Source organism: Ranitomeya imitator, chromosome 2 (genome assembly GCF_032444005.1).
Source record: "Ranitomeya imitator isolate aRanImi1 chromosome 2, aRanImi1.pri, whole genome shotgun sequence".
In the NCBI taxonomy this organism is placed as follows: domain Eukaryota; kingdom Metazoa; phylum Chordata; class Amphibia; order Anura; family Dendrobatidae; genus Ranitomeya; species Ranitomeya imitator.
The window spans coordinates 242,000,852-242,021,938 of NC_091283.1; the positions used below are offsets into that span (position 1 = coordinate 242,000,852).

General features: G+C 49.0%; 1 long non-coding RNA gene across 1 annotated transcript; it reads right to left on the reverse strand.

Annotated features, from left to right (window-relative positions):
* Positions 1-15,068: 15,068 nt before the first annotated feature.
* LOC138662861 (uncharacterized) lies at positions 15,069-20,336 on the reverse strand. Its single transcript, XR_011318083.1, has 2 exons — positions 20,274-20,336; positions 15,069-16,242 (listed from the first exon to the last, which is right to left on the reverse strand). It is a non-coding gene; the product is annotated as an uncharacterized lncRNA (long non-coding RNA).
* Positions 20,337-21,087: the final 751 nt, after the last annotated feature.

A 21,087-nucleotide genomic window follows, 5' to 3' on the forward strand; every position in this document is an offset into this window, starting at 1 on the left:
ATCCAAGCCCTTGCCTCCTCCTGCCGTCTCAAACTCAAAAATATTTCCCGGATCCACGCATTCCTTGATCGCGACACCACAAAAACACTAGTACATGCCCTTATCTCCCGCCTTGACTCCTGCAACCTCCTACTCTCTGGACTCCCATCTAGCACGCAGGCACCACTCCAATCCATCCTACACTCTGCTGCCCGACTAACCTACCTTTCTCCCCGCTATTCCCCAGCCTCTCCCCTATGCCAAGCCCTTCACTGGCTTCCTACCGCCCAGAGACTCCAGTTCAAAACCCTCACAATGACATACAAAGCCATCCACAACCTATCTCCTCCATACATCTGTGACATGGTCTCGGTACCTACCTACACGCAACCTCCGATCCTCTCAAGACCTCTTTCTCTACTCCCCTCTCATCTCTTCTTCCCACAACCGCATCCAAGACTTCTCCTGTTCTTCCCCCATACTCTGGAACTCTCTACCCCAACACATCAGACTCTCGCCTACCATAGAAACCTTCAAAAAGAAACTGAAGACTCACCTCTTCCGACAAGCCTACAGCCTGCAGTGATCCTGAAGTTACTGAACCGCCGCACAACCTGCTCTACCCTCTCCTAGTGTATCCTCACCCATCCCCTGCACACTGTGAGCCCTTGCGGGCAGGGTCTTCCCTCCTTATGTACCTGTGTGCCTTGTTTTGTGCTCATGTTTAATGTATTTGTCTATATTTGCCCCGTATTCACATGTGAAGCGCCATGGAATAAATGGCGCTATAAAAATGTATAATAATAATAATCTCAATAAATATCCGCTCATTGGATTACAGTCCAAAAGGTCTTCTCAATTTTCAAGAAGGTCCAATATAGTCCCAAGATTATTTCTCCAATTTTCACAGTATGCTCCTGTGCAATCCTAAGAAATATATCTTCCCAATTTTCACAGTATGGATACTACTGCAATGTAGTTTCCAGAATGCTGAAGCACCCACTGGTCCAATATGGAATTCCAAAGGCTAAACGGACAAGAAGTTCATCAATCAGGTAAGACCATATCACGAGGATTAGTCAACAGAAACTTATAACTAGAATAAGGAAAATAGAAAAATGAAATGAAAAACAAATTTTGCAATTTTCAAATTTTGAATTGTTATTCTGTTAAACCAGAGAGTTATGTGACACAAAGTAGATAATAAATAACATTTCCCACATGCACATAGTGGATGTACATTCCAAAAATGTCCTTACTTTCAACCAGGCGACACTTTTATTTGATTTCATCAATACACACCCTTTCCACTTCATGCAACTACAGAGCTATGTGACGAGTGTTACTTGTGGCTTCAGTGATAATGACTGGCAGGATAAGCTGATAACCAAACTTACCACATGCAAGCTGACGAAACGGCTTGTGTCAGACTACTATACATTCCTAAGAACTGAGACCAAGAGGGAAGAACATTCCACAGGAATAATGAAGTGGCAGCTCTGTGACCCGTCATTGACACCTACTCTGATTTTACAAATGTTGAGGAACGCGCTTAAATTTACACCGTTTATATCTTATTGGGAAATGGCGTTGAAGATTATGCATAAATCCTATATCTCGCCAAGGCGCAACTTTCTTATGGGTAATATACCGAGTCCGATCTGTTCCAGGTGTGGAGAGGCCGAGGCAGACATGTTCCACTGTTTGTGGGCTTGCTCACAAATCCAACAATTTTGGCAACGCATACTTGTATTTACTCATACGCATACACCATATAGAGTAGCTCTCACCCCAGCCTGGGCTCTTTTCGGGTACATTACTAATGAAGGGGCTGTGATCCCCACTCATGGTAGAAAATTCTTGTACATGATTTCGGCCTCGGCCCGGAAAACGATTTTACAAACCTGGCTGGCACCTAATGTGCCCACCCTGAGGATCTTCCTGGACAAACTCTCCTTCCTATTTAGGATGGATTGGGTGGAAGCATCCCTTCAGAAGGAACTAAAAACCCAAAATTTTTTTGAACTATGGCAGCCACTTATACCCATTCTTCCAACGCATATACAACAGAGGCTCAAACAATGCTTCTGTACAACTACATGGTTTTTGGAACAGGCGGTAGCGGGCCGAACACCCTTGTGAGCGGAGTTGTCTCCTAAATAACACATTGGGCGAAGTGCGGAGCCGTGTGCCCCCCCCCTTCCCTCCCTTCGACTTTCCCTAGTCTGTTTGTTGACCCCTCCCCCCTCTTTTTTGTTCTTCATTTTTTCTCTAGCTATAACTTCCCCTCTCTCATCATTTGGGGTTATCTAGTTACAGAGTGGTAGTCCACTCGTATTGTATTTCCATGTTGAATTCTATGTTTTTAGCCTTATGTTTATCTTGATTGAGAGGTACTTTGCCTTAATTTGCAAATTGGAATGCTAAAATAGTTACCGTCTTTAATAATGGGCTTCTGTAATACCGGAAAGAGGGAGGTAATTCCTTGTACCTATGTTTGCATGTTAATATACTAATGTTGAAAATGTTTAATTGAAAATGTTTAATAAAAACAGTTTGAAAAAAAAAAAAAAAAAAAAACATTTCCCACATGTCTACTTTACATCACCACAATTTTTGAAACAAAATTTTTTTTTTGCTAGGATGTTGTTATAAGGGTTAAAATTTGACCAGCGATTTCTCATTTTTACAACAAAATTTACAAAACCATTTTTTTTGGGGGGGCCACTTCACATTTGAAGTCAGTTTGAGGGGTCTATATGGCTGAAAATACCCAAAAGTGACACCATTCTAAAAACTGCACCCCTCAATGTGCTCAAAACCACATTCAAGAAGTTTATTAACCCTTCAGGTGTTTCACAGCAGCAGAAGCAACATGGAAGAAAAAAATGAACATTTAACTTTTTAGTCACAAAAATGATCTTTTAGCAACAATTTTGGTATTTTCCCAAGGGTAAACGGAGAAACTGTACTGCGAAAGTTGTTGTACAATTTGTCCTGAGTACGGTGATACCCCATATGTGGGAGGAACCACTGTTTGGGCGCACGGCAGGGCTCGGAAGGGAAGGAACGCCATTTGATTTTTTGAATGAAAAATTGGCTCCTATCTTTAGCATACACCATGCCGCGTTTGGAGAGCCCCTGTGTGTTATAACGTAGAACCTTGAAAATAAAAAATCTTTTTTTTTCCTCAAAAATGATTTTTTTTTAGTCCGCAATTTTTTATTTTCACAAGGGTAACAGGAGAAATTGGACCCCAGAAGTTGTTGTCCAGTTTGTCCTGAGTATGCTGGTACCTCATATGTGGGGGTAAACCACTGTTTGGGCACACGTCGGGGCTCGGAAGGGAAGTAGTGACTTTTGAAATGCAGACTTTGATGGAATTGTCTGCGGGCGTCACGTTGCGTTTGCTGAGCTCCTGATATGCCTAAACAGTAGAAACCCCCCACAAGTGACCCCATTTTGGAAACTAACCCCCCCCCCTTCCAAGGAACTTAATTAGATGTGTGGTGAGCACTTTGAACCCCCAAGTGCTTCACAGAAGTTTATAACGCAGAGCAGTGAAAATAAAAAAATCATTTTTTTTCACCCCAAAAAATTTTTTAGCCCCCAAATTTGTTGTGCAATTGTTACAGAGTACGCTGATACTCCATATGTGGGGGGAACCACTGTTTGGGCACACGTCGGGGCTTGGAAGGGAGGGAGCACCATTTGACTTTTTGAACGCAAGATTGGCTGGAATCAATGGTGGCGCCATGTTTGGGACCCCCTGATGTGCCTAAACAGTGGAAACCCCTCAATTCTAACTCAAAGACTAACCCCAAATCCCAACCCTAACCATAACCCTAACCACAACTCTAACCCCAACCCACGCCTAGCCCTAACCTTATCCCTAATTCCAACCTCAACCCTAATTCCAACCCTAACCCTAAGACTATGTGCCCACGTTGTAGATTTGTATGCGGATTTTTCAGCACCGTTTTTGAAAAATCCACAGGTAAACGCAGTGCGTTTTACCTGCGGATTTACCGCGGATTTCCTGCGTTTTTTGTGCGGATTTCACCTGCAGTTTTACACCTGCGGATTCCTATTGAGGAGCAGGTGTAAAACGGAATCCGCACAAAGAATTGACATGCTGCGGAAAATACAACTCAGCGTTTCCACGCTGTATTTTCCGCACCATGGGCACAACAGATTTGGTTTTCCATAGGTTTACATGGTACTGTACACCGCATGGAAAACTGCTGCGAATCCGCAGCCAAATCCACACCGTGTACACATACCCTAATTCCAACTCTAACCCTAATTCTAATTCTAACCCTAATTCTAACCCTAACCCTAGTTCTAACCCTAACCCTAACGTTTTGGCCGCTGTTTAGTGTTCATTCCATGGCAAAAAGGTTCCTATTTTCAATTGAACTCAGCACCTTTTCTATCGTTTTTCATTGTAATGTTTCAAATATATATTTTTTAAAATTACTATATTATTAAAATTATCTATTTTAGTACCAAAGAATGTTTGGGATCATTATTGAATTATGGTTACCAATGCAGTGATTTATTGCATTTGCACAGTGCATTAATATTTTCTAGTGGGGGGGGGGGGGGCAATTTTACCATATAGAGGGCACAAAGGAGGCATTATTACTATGAAAGGGGCACAGTGGTGGCAGTATTATGTGGGGCAGTAAGTATTGTACCACACAGCAGGTGAAGTAATAAGGACACATACGGGAGTTGCGGGTCAGTATTGGGGTATCGGCAGGATGAGGAGTTTGTGCAGGTTGGGAATAGATGGTGATGGGGCTGGAATATGAGAAGTGAAATATGTCTTTGTTGTATTCTCTGCAGACGAGTTTTAGCTGGAAGAAGTTGTCATGTCGGTCTGGGCCAGATGGAAAAGACGGGAAAAGTGAACGATTCCATCAGAGAACATCAGCGGTAAGACATTATCTGTAACTGTGCTGTGATCACTTATATGTTCTGCAAGACTGGTATCTACCGCTGTATGGTCACAATATGATGGTAATACAGATCTTGGCCTTTGTAGAGATTTTTGGTGGCTCAGTGGTTAGCACTGTTGCTTTGCAGTGCTGGGGTCGTAAGTTCAAATCCCACCAATGACAACATCTGCAAGGAGTTTGTATGTTCTGCCCATGTTTGCGTGGGTTTCTTCAGGGTTTTCTGGTTTTCTCCCACACTCCAAAGACTCATAGGGAATGTAGATTGTGAGCCCCAATGGGGAGAGTACTGATGACGTCTGTAAAGTGCTGTGGAATCCACGGTGCTATATGTTAGGGCTAGCGGAACGCACCAAATAATTTGAGCAGCCCGGGGTCCACCGTGCAGAGATGGAACCTGCTGCTAAGTAATGACGGACTATATGGCGGTACAATGAGAATACACACACGGGTTAGCTTCACCCTGTGTGAAAGAAGTGAACCCTGTTGCGTCACAGGGCCGCAGTACCGCACGTAACAGAAATAATAAAGTAGCACGAGAGTGCATGTGGTGCCACACTGACGGACGCCACTAACCGCCCAAACTTGGGTTTGGAAAGCGCGGTGATAGCGCACGGTGCAGCACTGGCGGTCACAGCAATAGACGCTGTTTGTGTACTATGTTGGTAAAGTCGGGCGCTAGATTACAATCATCCTCCTTACGCGAGCAGTCAAACACAAGGGAGGGGCTGATTAAAGAGCGACTTTCACTCACAATAAACAAGTGTATACTAGCACATGGCCGTGCAGTCATGGAAACCTTTTATAGCTGCAGCAAGTTCAGGACCTTCCTAGAGAACCAATAGAAGCTACTGCAGTACCTGAGCATGTGACCCCAGACCTCCACTGAGAGGTCTTCCTTTGGGCATGCTGAGAAGGGGAAAAGCAGGACTTAGTCCCAGAGAAGTCTGCTCGCCGCTGATCAGTACAGGCTACAATGGCAGAGCCTGGAAAGGCAACAGTAACTCTTTGCACAGAACCAGACTAAGCAAGACGCTGGGACTGACGTCTGCGCTGAGCAGGCTCCACTGTGGCAGGAGAAGAATGGGAAACTGCAGCAGACAAGGTTCAAGATTCCCCCAGTGCAGCGGTGGGAACTCGACTCTTAACACTATATCAGTGAGTAAAATAAATATTAGCTCAGTGGTATCTGACTCTTGGCATCACTGTCCATCAGCTGCTGTATATGAAGACGCTGCAGCATCATTTTCATTGTCTATGAGACCCAGCTCTGTGTGTAAAATAGCAGCTTAGCCCGGTCCTGCGCCTAAGAGCTATAAACAGGGCAGAGCTGTAATACAGGGTACAGCTGTTACTATGTTATATAGTCGTGTTACACTCCCCTCACTTCTTGTGACCTACAGCTGCACCAACATATCACACATTCACCATGCGACAAGTGGCCTGTGCACCTTCACATGCCGGGGCTGAAATTTAGCCCCAGTCCGGCCCTGGACACATTATACCCGGATCAGCTATTCTGCTCGGTCTTTGGCCCCGTGTCCTGCAGCAGCTGATTTATGCATTGAACATGTTGCTGAGGCGCCGCTCTATCAGGTGAGTGTAATACTCCTCTATTCTCATTAGATCTTGTTATCAGATAAGACCCTATTTTTCGCTTGTTTGTTCCTCAATATCTCGACTACAAGAAATCTCTGTAACGCTTTCAGGTTACTTGGTTAGAAGCAATCAAGGACTGCTTGGACCTTAACGGGGTCCATCTGAAACCCCAATGCAGAAGCCAAATGTCCTGAGAACTGGACCTGCTGTACCACAAATTGCCATTTCTCCAGGTTAGCAAATAAATAGTTGTCACGTAGAACCTGGAGAACCTGTCTGACATGCTCACCATGCTCCTCCAGAGTACGTGAGGAACTCAAAATATCAGCCAGGAAAATTACCACAAATCTACCAATCAGTGAGAAAAAATATAATTAATGACATTATCAAAGACTGGAAGCATTGGTTACCCCGAATGGCAGCATCAAATGTTCAATCTGCCCCTCAGGTGTATTGTGTGCGGTCTTCCATCCGTCACCATGGCGATACGTATAAGGTTATATGCCCCTCTCACGTTAAGTCTCTAAAACCATTTATCTCCAGGTAATTGGCTAAACAGGTCAGGTGTAAGGGGTAAAGGACAGGGAAGGTGAGCTGTGATTTTATTACTCTCTCTGAAGTCCAAGCATGGATGCCACCCTCCATCCTATTACCAAAACCCCCACAGCGACTGGAGAGGAGCATGGCCGTATATGACCCTTAGCCGGACACTGGAAGGGGTTAATAAGCGAGATTTCGGCATTTTAGCTCGATAGCACAATCATATGCCGCCATATACTAGACGTCCGGTAACCAGTAATAATCCCCTCATGTGTGGGGTCTATTTGACTCCAGAGAAATCACACGTTACATTCCACACATAACATTGTGTAGAAAAGGCGGCGCGAGGTAATTGTGCCAGTAGTGAGGGCGAATAATGGCGGAAATGTCACTGACTGAGGAGCAGTTTCCATGTAGCGTCTTCACTGCGGATCACGTGACCCCTGACTCCTCCCTCCTGTGACCTCATCACAGGTCCTGTGCACACAGAGCAGCCATATATGTGGAGGGTTGAGCCTAGAGTGTATGGGCTCCTTCCAGGTCCTGACTGCAGCCCATACACTCTAGCCGGCTCAGTACTGAAGACGCTAGAGTGTATGGGCTCTTTCCAGGTCACCTGACTGCAGCCCATACAATATAGCCAGCTCACTGTGAAGATGCTAGAGTGTATGGGCTCCTTCCAGGTCCTGACTGCAGCCCATACACTCTAGCCGGCTCAGTACTGAAGATGCTAGAGTGTATGGGCTCCTTCCAGGTCCTGACTGCAGCCCATACAGTGTAGCCCGCTCACTACTGAAGATGCTAGAGTGTATGGGCTGCAGTCAGGTATATATTCTTAAAGATAGCAGACTTTATGGGCGGCTGCCTGGCCCTGACTGCAGCCCATACATGACACTAGAATGTATGTGCTCCTTCAAGGTATAAATTATTAAAACCAGCAGAATATATGGGCTCCTGCCAAGTCCTGACTGCAGCCCATACAGTCTAGTCAGCTCACTGGTGAAGACACTAGAGTGTACGGGCTCCTGTCAGGTATATAGTATGGTAGATACAGACTGTACGGGCTCCTGTCAGGTATATAGTATGGTAGATATAGACTGTATGGGCTCCTGTCAGGTATATATTATTGTAGATACAGACTGTACGGGCTCCTGTCAGGTATATATTATTGTAGATACAGACTGTACGGGCTCCTGTCAGGTGTATAGTATGGTAGATACAGACTGTACGGGCTCCTGTCAGGTATATATTGTAGATACAGACTGTACGGGCTCCTGTCAGGTATATAGTATGGTAGATATAGACTGTATGGGCTCCTGTCAGGTATATATTATTGTAGATACAGACTGTACGGGCTCCTGTCAGGTATATAGTATGGTAGATATAGACTGTATGGGCTCCTGTCAGGTATATATTATTGTAGATACAGACTGTACGGGCTCCTGTCAGGTATATATTATTGTAGATACAGACTGTACGGGCTCCTGTCAGGTATATATTATTGTAGATACAGACTGTACGGGCTCCTGTCAGGTGTATAGTATGGTAGATACAGACTGTACGGGCTCCTGTCAGGTATATATTGTAGATACAGACTGTACGGGCTCCTGTCAGGTATATATTATTGTAGATATAGACTGTACGGGCTCCTGTCAGGTATATATTATTGTAGATACAGACTGTACGGGCTCCTGTCAGGTATATAGTATGGTAGATACAGACTGTACGGGCTCCTGTCAGGTATATAGTATGGTAGATACAGACTGTACGGGCTCCTGTCAGGTATATAGTATGGTAGATACAGACTGTACGGGCTCCTGTCAGGTATATAGTATGGTAGATACAGACTGTACGGGCTCCTGTCAGGTATATAGTATGGTAGATACAGACTGTACGGGCTCCTGTCAGGTATATAGTATTGTAGATACAGACTGTACGGACTCCTGTCAGGTATATAGTATTGTAGATATAGACTGTACGGGCTCCTGTCAGGTATATATTATTGTAGATACAGACTGTATGGGCTCCTGTCAGGTATATAGTATTGTAGATATAGACTGTACGGGCTCCTGTCAGGTATATAGTATGGTAGATACAGACTGTACGGGCTCCTGTCAGGTATATAGTATTGTAGATAGACTGTACGGGCTCCTGTCAGGTATATATTATTGTAGATATAGACTGTACGGACTCCTGTCAGGTATATAGTATGGTAGATATAGACTGTACGGGCTCCTGTCAGGTATATATTATTGTAGATACAGACTGTACGGGCTCCTGTCAGGTATATAGTATGGTAGATACAGACTGTACGGGCTCCTGTTAGGTATATAGTATGGTAGATATAGACTGTACGGGCTCCTGTCAGGTATATATTATTGTAGATATAGACTGTACGGGCTCCTATCAGGTATATATTATTGTAGATATAGACTGTATGGACTCCTGTCAGGTATATAGTATGGTAGATACAGACTGTACGGGCTCCTGTCAGGTATATATTATTGTAGATATAGACTGTACGGGCTCCTGTCAGGTATATATTATTGTAGATACAGACTGTATGGGCTCCTGTCAGGTATATAGTATTGTAGATACAGATTGTATGGGCTCCTGTCAGGTATATATTATTGTAGATACAGACTGTACGGGCTCCTGTCAGGTGTATATTAGTGATGATATCAGAATGTATGGGCTCCTGTCAGGTATATATTAGTGATGATATCAGAATGTATGGGCCCCTGTCAGGTATATATTATTGTAGATATAGACTGTATGGACTCCTGTCAGGTATATAGTATGGTAGATACAGACTGTACGGGCTCCTGTCAGGTATATATTATTGTAGATATAGACTGTACGGGCTCCTGTCAGGTATATATTATTGTAGATACAGACTGTATGGGCTCCTGTCAGGTATATAGTATTGTAGATAGATTGTATGGGCTCCTGTCAGGTATATATTATTGTAGATACAGACTGTACGGGCTCCTGTCAGGTGTATATTAGTGATGATATCAGAATGTATGGGCTCCTGTCAGGTATATATTAGTGATGATATCAGAATGTATGGGCCCCTGTCAGGTATATATTATTGTAGATGCAGACTGTACGGGCTCCTGTCAGGTATATATTATTGTAGATACAGACTGTACGGGCTCCTGTCAGGTATATATTATTGTAGATACAGACTGTACGGGCTCCTGTCAGGTATATATTACTGTAGATATAGACTGTACGGGCTCCTGTCAGGTATATATCAGTGATGGTATCAGAATGTATGGGCTCCTGTCAGGTATATATTATTGATATCAGAATGTATGGGCTCCTGTCAGGTATATATTATTATTGATATCAGAATGTATGGGCTCCTGTCAGGTATATATTATTATTGATATCAGAATGTATGGGCCCCTGTCAGGTATATATTATTGTAGATACAGACTGTACGGACTCCTGTCAGGTATATATTACTGTAGATATAGACTGTACGGGCTCCTGTCAGGTATATATCAGTGATGGTATCAGAATGTACGGGTTCCTGTCAGGTATATATTAATGATGGTATCAGAATGTATGGGCCCCTGTCAGGTATATATTACTGATGATATCAGAATGTATGGGCTCCTGTCAGGTATATATTATTATTGATATCAGAATGTATGGGCTCCTGTCAGGTATATATTATTATTGATATCAGAATGTATGGGCTCCTGTCAGGTATATATTAGTGATGATATCAGAATGTATGGGTTCCTGTCAGGTATATATTAATGATGGTATCAGAATGTATGGGCCCCTGTCAGGTATATATTACTGATGATATCAGAATGTATGGGCCCCTGTCAGGTATATATTATTGATATCAGAATGTATGGGCCCCTGTCAGGTATATATGCTGCGATTGTTCTCGTATGCCGATTCGGCATGAAAAAATAATCACAGATGTGATCTGCCCCATAGATTAACACTGGTCCGAGTGCCATGAGATGTTTTCTCACATAGCGCTCGTCCGTATTCTACGCTAGTGTGACCCCGGCCTTAAACTTATGAAGAGACACAGACCACCTGCAGCTCAGCCTTCTTCAATATTTAAATTACAAGCTTTTCACCATCCAAAAAATGCTATTTTTACCTAGTTCCATAGGTTTCTTAAAGGGAACCTGTCACCAGGTTTTCCCCATATATAGTACCACCAGAACCTATATGCCCTTATACACACCCTTCTACAGTGCTGTACCGTACATACCGTATATACTCGAGTATAAGCCGAGATTTTCAGCCCACTTTTTTGGGCTGAAAGTGACCCTCTAGGCTTATACTCAAGTCATTGTCGGCGGGGGAGGGGGAGCGGCGGCTGTCACATATTCACCTGCTCCCGGCGCGGTTCCTGCATGTCCGATGGTCTCCGGGCAGCTCTTCCTTTGTTCAACGGTCACGTGGACCCGCTCATTAATGAATATGGATGCATATTCATTACTTTAATGAGCTGTTCGTGACAGCTGAACATAGGAAGACGCTGCCGACTTCCGGAGACCATCTGACAGTGAGAAGCTGCCAGGGACCGCGTCGGGAGCAGGTGAGTATAACGGGGGAGGTGAGCATTGCGCGATATTCACCTCTCCCCTTTCCACCGCTGCGGGCCGCTCTGTCCTCTTGCTGTGACTGTTTAGGTCAGAGGGCACGATGACGTAGTTAGTGTGCGCGCCGCCCTCTGCCTGAACAGTCAGTGCAGAGGATGGAAGACAGAGCAGCGCGCAGCAGTGGAAAGTGCCGGGGGCCTGAGCGAAGAGAGGCGAGTATGTTTTTTTTTTTAATTTTATTCGCAGCAACAGCAAATGGGGCATAATGTGTGGAGCATCTCATGGGGCATAATGTGTGGAGCATCTCATGGGGCATAATCTATGGAGTATCTTATGGGGCCATCAACCTTTATGCAGCATTGTATGGGGCAAAAGTTTCTATGAAGCATCTTATGGGGCCATTATTAACATTTGTGCAGCATTATATGGGGCATATTTTAATATGGAGCATCTTATGGGGCCATCATAAACTTTATGGAGCATTATATGGGGCTCCTCATTCAATATGGATATTCAAAAACACTTAACCTACTGATGTCTCAATTCATTTTACTTTTATTGGTGCTTCTGTGCAGGAACACTTCTCTGCCGAGCACAAAGCAAAGTACTGCAACGGGCAGAAAGAAGTGCGATGCACAGGAGCACGATGGAAGACACCGTGTGGATGACATAGGACGCGTCATCGACTCAAAGAAAGAAGGACGGTGATAGAAGAGGAGAAGGCCCCGGATTAAGACTAGCAAAGCCCATTGTATGGGGCCAGGCAAGTCTTAAGGGCATACAGATAGTGGTTGTGCTTTATAAAATGCTGTATATAAGGGTATACAGGCAGTGGGCCTACTATATATACACAGCATTCTAGAATGCTGTATATAAAGGCATATAGATAGTGGTCATGCTTTATGTGGGGGGGGGGGGGGGGACAGAAACAATGATTGAATACCCTGTAGTAAGTGAACGGCTACAGTGCAAGAAAATAAAGGGTACTTAGTTAACACTTTTTTGGGGGCCTGAGAAAGGAGTCAGAAAAGAGCATCGGGGCGGACGCGCTGCTGTGAATGTCAGTGTCTATATCTAGCACGGCATAATTTTCATAACCAGCAAAGGGAAAGCTGACAGCTGATGTTAATATTCTGGAAAGGAGCCAATAATAATAGCCTGGGAACCTTTATGGTTATCAGCTCACAGCTGTTTGCTTAGCCTTTACTGGCTATTTTACGGTGGGACACAAAATATTGACATGGGGTCCCCCTATAAAAACTGTAGGCTGATATTAATAGTCTGTGAAGAGGCCATGGATATTGGCAGCCCCAGAGGCTAAAAACCATCAGCTCTCAGCCATCCCAGAAATGGCGCATCTTATAGATCTGCCAATTCTGGTACTTAGCCTTGCTCTTCCCACTTGCCCTGTAGCAGTGGGGCTCAGATTTGTGGGGTTGATGTCACCATTTTATTGTCAAGTAACATCAAGCCCACAGGTTAGTAATGGAGAGGCATCTATCAGACACCTCTCCATTAGTAAGCTGGCCTACTGTCACCTTACAATACAAAGGTGACATTAACCCCTTATTACCCCATATGCCACCGCTACAGGGCAGTGAGAACAGAGGCTGAGTGCCAGAATTGGCGCATCTTACAGATGCACCTTTTCTGGGGTGGCAATAACCATGGTCCCTATCTAGGCTATAATATCTGTCCTCAGTCACTGACTTTCCCTCTGTGGCACAGAAAATTGTGTGGGAGCCCACGCCAGTTTTTTCAGTGAAAACATTTTTATTAAATACATACAGGTCCCAAATTTTACACACACACACACACTACTAACCGTATTAGTCACTGACCTATATAAATCTAACCGTTCTGCAATGGTTTACTGTATGTAAACCATGTCTCCTATCCTGCAATGATTTGACAGAAGCCGACAAATTAACTATTTGTAAATATTGTAAGCTTGACAGAGCTTACTTTTTTACTGTACACCGCACCTGAATTGCAAGCCTTTCAAAGGACACCATTGCGTATTTCTCGCAAGTCACACTGATGGCCCGTGTGGTATGAGTTTTTCTTGCATAAACAGACTTTCATTGGGGATTCTCGGCTGATATACGGTGCAAATCGCAGCATAGTGCAATTTCACTCGCACATATAATACGGCCGTGAAAAAAAAAAAAAAAACTTGATGTGAGCTGCCCAACAGATTAACATTGGTCCGAGTGCTATGCAATTTTTTTTTTTTCTCGCATAGCACTCGTCCGTATTCCTCTCTAGTGTGACACCGGCCTTAAAGGGAAAATCATTCAAAATTTGAAAATTTCTATTTTTTAAAATTTCTGATATTTTTACAAAATAAAGCAAAACATATTAACCCAAGTTTATCATTAGCCCAAGTTTACCATTATCATAAAGTCTAATATGTCAGGAAAAAAAACAACCTCAAAATCAATGGAATATGTTGAAGCATTCCAGAGTTATTACTACATAAAGTGACACTGGTCAGATTTTAAAAAAATTGGCCCCATCACTAAGGGGTTAAATGCTTGTACAAGCGAACATTGTTTCAAAAGTGGTTTACCTGTCTAAAGACTGGTTTCACACCAGCGTTCGGCAGCCCTCTTCCTCCGTTAAGCCCCACCCACTGCTACACCTCTTCTTTAAGCTCCGCCTACGTCTGCATGCATCCCCTATCTTTAATATTGGGTACACAGGCACGTGTCGTTTTGACGATGCGCTGAACTGCGTCGAACGCAACATGTTGCATTTTGTTGCGGTCGGCGCAGCGTTAAAAACGCATGCAGAGGCATCCGCTTGGCCTGCGTACCCAACGTTAAAGATAGGGTATGCAGGACGCATGCAGACGTAGGCTGAACTGAAGGAAGAGGTGCGGCATTGGGCGGGGCTTAACGGAGGAAGAAGGCTGCCATCCTCAGCCCTGCCGAATGCTGGTGTGAAACCAGCCCAAGGCTGTTATTATAGCACCTTACGTCTTACGCTAGGTTCACATTGCGTTAGTGCAATCCGTTAAGCGCATAGCACTAGCGGATTGCGCTAACGCAATGTTTCTAGAGGGTCGGCGTTCACCCTCCCCGCTAGCGCAGATCCCCGATCTGCGGTAGCGAGGAACGGGCCTCGGACGCTGCAAGCAGCGTCCGAGGTCCGTCACAAAAGAACGGCACATCGCTAGCGCGTGCCGAAAATGGCATGCGCTAGTGATGCGCTTCAGCTAAAAGTAACATTGCTGTCAATGGGTGCGCTAACGGACCCGTTGCACGGCGTTAATTTCAACATTTTCGCCGTGCAACGCAGTCCGTTAGCGTTAACCCATTAACGCAATGTGAACCTAGTTTTACACAGATACATCCTGGGCTTGTCCTGCCCTACACATGAAATGAAAGACAAATACAATGTGGAGACTTAATCAGAGCAATGTTTTATTTACATTCAGAACTGGTTTAAGAGGTAAACAATTACCATTTCTCACAGAAATCTCAGACTTTTACATATAGAAATACTGGATAAATATCATTTTAACATTAGATATAGAAATATTTCTAATTTTATAAAACTGCCTTTTTTTGCATAGAAAAACTTTATGCCTTTCCTTGTTTCATTTTGTGCCTTTGCTTGTTTCATTTTATGCATTTCTAAAGTATTGTAAAAATGTAATATGCTGTTGGTGCATGCGGGCAGGACTGTCGGTAGGGTATGCAGCTCTGAAGCCCCCCCCCTCAGGCCTGCCTCCGGTGTCTGAGGTTTCGGTGTCCCGGACCAGAGATCATAATACCGGCCTTGAATTGTGAAGGACACGGCAGCCGATCCTGAGAAACATCCAAGGTGGGCATGCCCCATCATGTCGAAGAGAGTCTGCTAGATCCAGGCCAAGCAGACCAGTGCTGGTGGGTTCATGGATGCCAGGAGGGAGCTGGCCTAAGGGAAGGTCTCGTCTTTTCCTGGCAGGTCAGAGAGTTGTCCCGTCGTTTTTTTTTTGGACAGAACATTTCCAAAACAACCAAATTTGAACAGATCTCTTGGGAGGCAGACTTTAGTCCTCTGTTGCAGAAGCGAAGTACTCTTAAACTGATAGGCGCAGAGTAGGACGCACTAGAAAGTTGGCGTGCATGATTGTTCAGGGCGCTGGCGGTGTGGACCGGCCACCAGAGAAGGCCTAGACCAAAGCCTGGATATTTTAAGAGCAAGGTCACAGGAGCCTCTGGAAAACGTGGAGGCTGCATGAATAGGAAGGTTTCCCCAGGAGACGTCCACATTGCTCAGGGGAAAACTAGGACATATTTGTCCTGTGTTTTTTTTTTTTTAAAGTAGCCCCCTTACTGCCTCGTAGGATATACCAGTCCTTAAGATCACAAATCCTTTTTCGCAGAGCGATGATGAAGATGGGCATGGAATAACCTGGACGCAGAGAGGCGAGAGGGTAGGGCGATTCGTGGCATGAACGGTCCTCCGGGGAACCTCAAACACTCTTGATGTGTTTGGGCCTTGCCTCGTAGACCACAGATGATATGGTAGTGACAATTCTAGGTGGGAGATTAGAGTGACAATTCCACTGTCGCCCTCAAAAGCCATATCTGGGAAGAAAAAAAAAAAATTAAAAAGAAAAATCGTTAATAAAAAAACCTCCCAAATCCTAAGGCCTAAACTGGGCTGGGCGGTCCAGACCCATGTCTTCCTCCTACTGACATTAAGTTAAAACGGATTAGCTTCGTGCTAGTTGGTGGTGTACCCTCCTCTACAGGAAATACCTAAATTTTTTTTTTGCATAGTATAAGCAGCATACACCCATTTTTTTTTGTGTACCCCAATGAAGCATTAGCTCCCCCACAGCAACCAGAAGGCCACACAGCATAACCTCGCTCCCCCAGTCAGAAACCTCCACCTCACATTAACCAGCGGACCCCACAGGATAAACCCAAAGCCCACCAGACATTCCCTCCCACAAGCGTAAATCCCCATATGACGCCCCCTGCCTCCAACCATAAATCCCATCAGACATCCCCCCAATCGGATGCCACCCCAGCTTAACCCCCCAGCATAAACCCCCATCGGACGTCCACCCCTCCTCCAAGCATTACTCCCATCGTACACCACGCCCACCCAATAATAAACCCCCACCGGACGGCCAAACCCCCACAGGACGTGGACCCCCCCATCCAGCACACACCCCCATCAGACGCGGACACCCCACCCAGCACAAACCCCCCATCGGACGTCCACCCCCGACCCAGCCTAAACTCTTATCGGACGTCCACTCCACCCAGCCTAAGCCCTCATCAGCCCCCAAACCCAACCCATAAGCAGGTCGCCCCCCAATAAAGGGGATCCCTCCGTAAGCGGCAGGTCGCCTCCCCACGTCCCACCACAGGCAGGTCGCCTCCCCACGTCCCACCACAGGCAGGTCGCCTCCCCACGTCCCACCACAGGCAGGTCGCCTCCCCACGTCCCACCACAGGCAGGTCGCCTCCCCACGTCCCACCACAGGCAGGTCGCCGCCCCACGTCCCACCACAGGCAGGTCGCCGCCCCACGTCCCACCACAGGCAGGTCGCCGCCCCACGTCCCACCACAGGCAGGTCGCCGCCCCACCACAGGCAGGTCGCCGCCCCACGTCCCACCACAGGCAGGTCGCCTCCCCACGTCCCACCACAGGCAGGTTGCCTCCCCACGTCCCACCACAGGCAGGTCGCCTCCCCACGTCCCACCACGAGCAGGTCACCACCACATCCCACCACAGGGGTCCCCCAATAGCCTGCAGCAGGTCTCCCCCCACATCCCACAAGCAGATAGCCCTCAAATCCCACAACAGGGGTCCCCCCCCAAACCGAACCACAAGCATGTCACCCTCAAACCCCACCACAGGTCTCCCCCACTAAAAGGGGTCCACCCCGTAAGCAGGTCACCTCCAAACCCCACCACAGGGGTCCCCCCCGCCACCCCCCAAAATTCAACCACAGGGGTCCCCCACAATAGTCAACAGCAGCCCCCCAAAATCCCACCACAGGGGTCCCACCACAATAGCCAGCAGCAGCAGGTGCCCCCCACAACAGCCCACCACAGGGGGTCCCCCACAACAGCCAGCAGCAGTAGGTGCCCCCCCCAAAAAAATCTCACCACAGGGGTCCCCCACAATAGCCAGAAGCAGGTCCCCCACAACAGCCAGCAGCAGCGGTGCACACCCAAAAAGCCCACCACAGGGGTCCCCCACAACAGCGGTCCCCCCCAAAAAGCCCACCACAGGGGTCCCCCACAACATCCAGCAGCAGCGGTGCCCCCCCAAAAGCCCACCACGGGTGTCCCCCACAATAGCCAGCAGCAGCGGTGCCCCCCTCAAAAAGCCCACCACGGGGATCCCCCACAACAGCCAGCAGCAGCGGTGCCCCCCCAAAAAAAGCCCACCACAGGGGGTCCCCACAACAAGAGCGATGACCCCCCAAAAAAAAGCCCGCCATGGGGGTCCCCCACAGCAGCAGCGGTGTCCCCCCCACAAAGCCCACCACAGGGGTCCCCCACGGTGGTCCCCCACAGCAGCAGCGGTGCCCCCCCACAAAGCCCACAACGGGGGTCCCCCACGGTGGTCCCCCACAGCAGCAGCGGTGCCCCCCCATAAAGCCTACCACAGGGGTCCCCCACAGCAGCAGCGGTGCCCCCCCACAGCAGCAGCGCTGCCCCCCACCACGGGGGTCCCCCACAACAGCCGGCAGCAGCGGTGCCCCCCCCCACAAAGCCCACCACAGGGGTCCCCCACAGCAGCAGCGGTGCCCCCCCCCACAAAGCCAACCACGGGGGTCCCCCACAGCAGCAGCGGTGCCCCCCCCACAAAGCCCACCACGGGGGTCCCCCACAGCAGCAGCGGTGCCCCCCCCACAAAGCCCACCACAGGGGTCCCCCACAGCAGCAGCGGGGCCCCCCCACAAAGCCCACCACGGGGGTCCCCCACAGCAGCAGCGGGGCCCCCCCCCCACAAAGCCCACCACGGGGGTCCCCCACAGCAGCAGCGGGGCCCCCCCACAAAGCCCACCACGGGGGTCCCCCACAGCAGCAGCGGTGCCCCCACCACCACAGGGGTCCCCCACAGCAGCAGCGGTGCCCCCCCCCCACAAAGCCCACCACAGGGGTCCCCCACAGCAGCAGCGGTGCCCCCCCACAAAGCCCACCACGGGGGTCCCCCACAGCAGCAGCGGTGCCCCCCCACCACAGGGGTCCCCCACAGCAGCAGCGGTGCCCCCCCACAAAGCCCACCACGGGGGTCCCCCACAGCAGCAGCGGTCCCCCCCCCCACAAAGTCCACCACGGGGGTCCCCCACAGCAGCAGCGGTGCCCCACCACCACAGGGGTCCCCCACAGCAGCAGCGGTGCCCCCCACAAAGCACACCACAGGGGTCCCCCACAGCAGCAGCAGCGGTCCCCCCCCCCACAAAGCCCACCACGGGGGTCCCCCACAGCAGCAGCGGTGACCCCCCCACCACAGGGGTCCCCCACAGCAGCAGCGGTGCCCCCCCACAAAGCCCACCACAGGGGTCCCCCACAGCAGCAGCGGTCCCCCCCCCACAAAGCCCACCACGGGGGTCCCCCACAGCAGCAGCGGTCCCCCCCCCACAAAGCCCACCACGGGGGTCCCCCACAGCAGCAGCGGTGCCTCCCCCACAAAGCCCACCACAGGGGTCCCCCACAGCAGCAGCGGTGCCCCCCCACAAAGCCCACCACGGGGGTCCCCCACAGCAGCAGCGGTCCCCCCCCCACAAAGTCCACCACGGGGGTCACCCACAGCAGCAGCGGTGCCCCCCCACCACAGGGGTCCCCCACAGCAGCAGCGGTGCCCCCCACAAAGCACACCACAGGGGTCCCCCACAGCAGCAGCAGCGGTCCCCCCCCCCCACAAAGCCCACCACGGGGGTCCCCCACAGCAGCAGCGGTGCCCCCCCCACCACAGGGGTCCCCCACAGCAGCAGCGGTGCCCCCCCCACCACAGGGGTCCCCCACAGCAGCAGCGGTGCCCCCCCCACAAAGCCCACCACAGGGGTCCCCCACAGCAGCGGTGCCCCCCCCACAAAGCCCACCACGGGGGTCCCCCACAGCAGCAGCGGTCCCCCCCCCCACAAAGCCCACCACGGGGGTCTCCCACAGCAGCAGCGGTGCCTCCCCCACAAAGCCCACCACAGGGGTCCCCCACAGCAGCAGCGGTGCCCCCCCACAAAGCCCACCACGGGGGTCTCCCACAGCAGCAGCGGTGCCTCCCCCACAAAGCCCACCACGGGGGTCCCCCACAGCAGCAGCGGTGCCTCCCCCACAAAGCCCACCACAGGGGTCCCCCACAGCAGCAGCGGTGCCCCCCCCCCCCACAAAGCCCACCACAGGGGTCCCCCACAGCAGCAGCGGTGCCCCCCCACCACAGGGGTCCCCCACAGCAGCAGCGGTGCCCCCCCCCCACAAAGCCCACCACGGGGGTCCCCCACAGCAGCAGCGGTGCCCCCCCACAAAGCCCACCACGGGGGTCCCCCACAGCAGCAGCGGTGCCCCCCACACAGACAAGCAGGTCGCCCATCACAGAGCCTCCCCCCAATAGCGAGCAGCAAGTAGCATTTTTTCACCCTGAAACCACTAACCTCCATGTGCCATGGCGTCCACAAGCTATAATCATGCTGCTTTGCTTTGCCGCCTTCATGTGACTGAAAACACGCCCCCTCCCGATAGGACACGCCCCCGGAAATGACGTCATACCTGGAAGGAGCCCATACACTCTAGCATTTACCATATGTGGAGTGCGACTTTGCAGGTGGAGGTATGTGGAGATTCCTCATTACTGAGTGCGGGGACATTAACCCCTTCTGCACTGAGACTCTTTTGGGGTTGTTGTTGCCACTTTATAAGAATTATAACATTGTTGTTTTGTTTCCTGTAATAGATACCTACGAGCCAACTATGGAGGACAGGAAGTGAGGGAGCGGATTGTTCTCCTAGTACAGGGCCCCTTTCTTGGCCCCACACAGTGTAATGCCCCCATTAAGCCCTGTAAGCAGGGTTCTGCCCCACACCCAGCTGCCTCGGGCACTTTACCATGAGCTGGTACCTCAGATTCTTCCCCGCACCCCTTTCCTTTGCTTGGCGCCAAATCTGTTCTGCCTTTGGAGCTCTGGCCTTTATAATATCAGTAACTGCATCATCAAGGTCTCCTAACCAGGTGCACCCTCTAGACTCTTCCCTCCGGACACCCTCCCTCTTCCCATTGATGTCACATGGTCCCGTCTGGACGGCAGATAGCAGTCTTTTTGTACAAATGCAGCACAGCCCTGAGGAGTCTTTTTTATGACTCTACTTTTTACACCCCTTATGTAATATATATGATGGCGCTCACACAGTATAATGTTTCCACAGTACTGGCCTCTCTCGTAAAAAAGGTATTTTCACACTACCGCCATA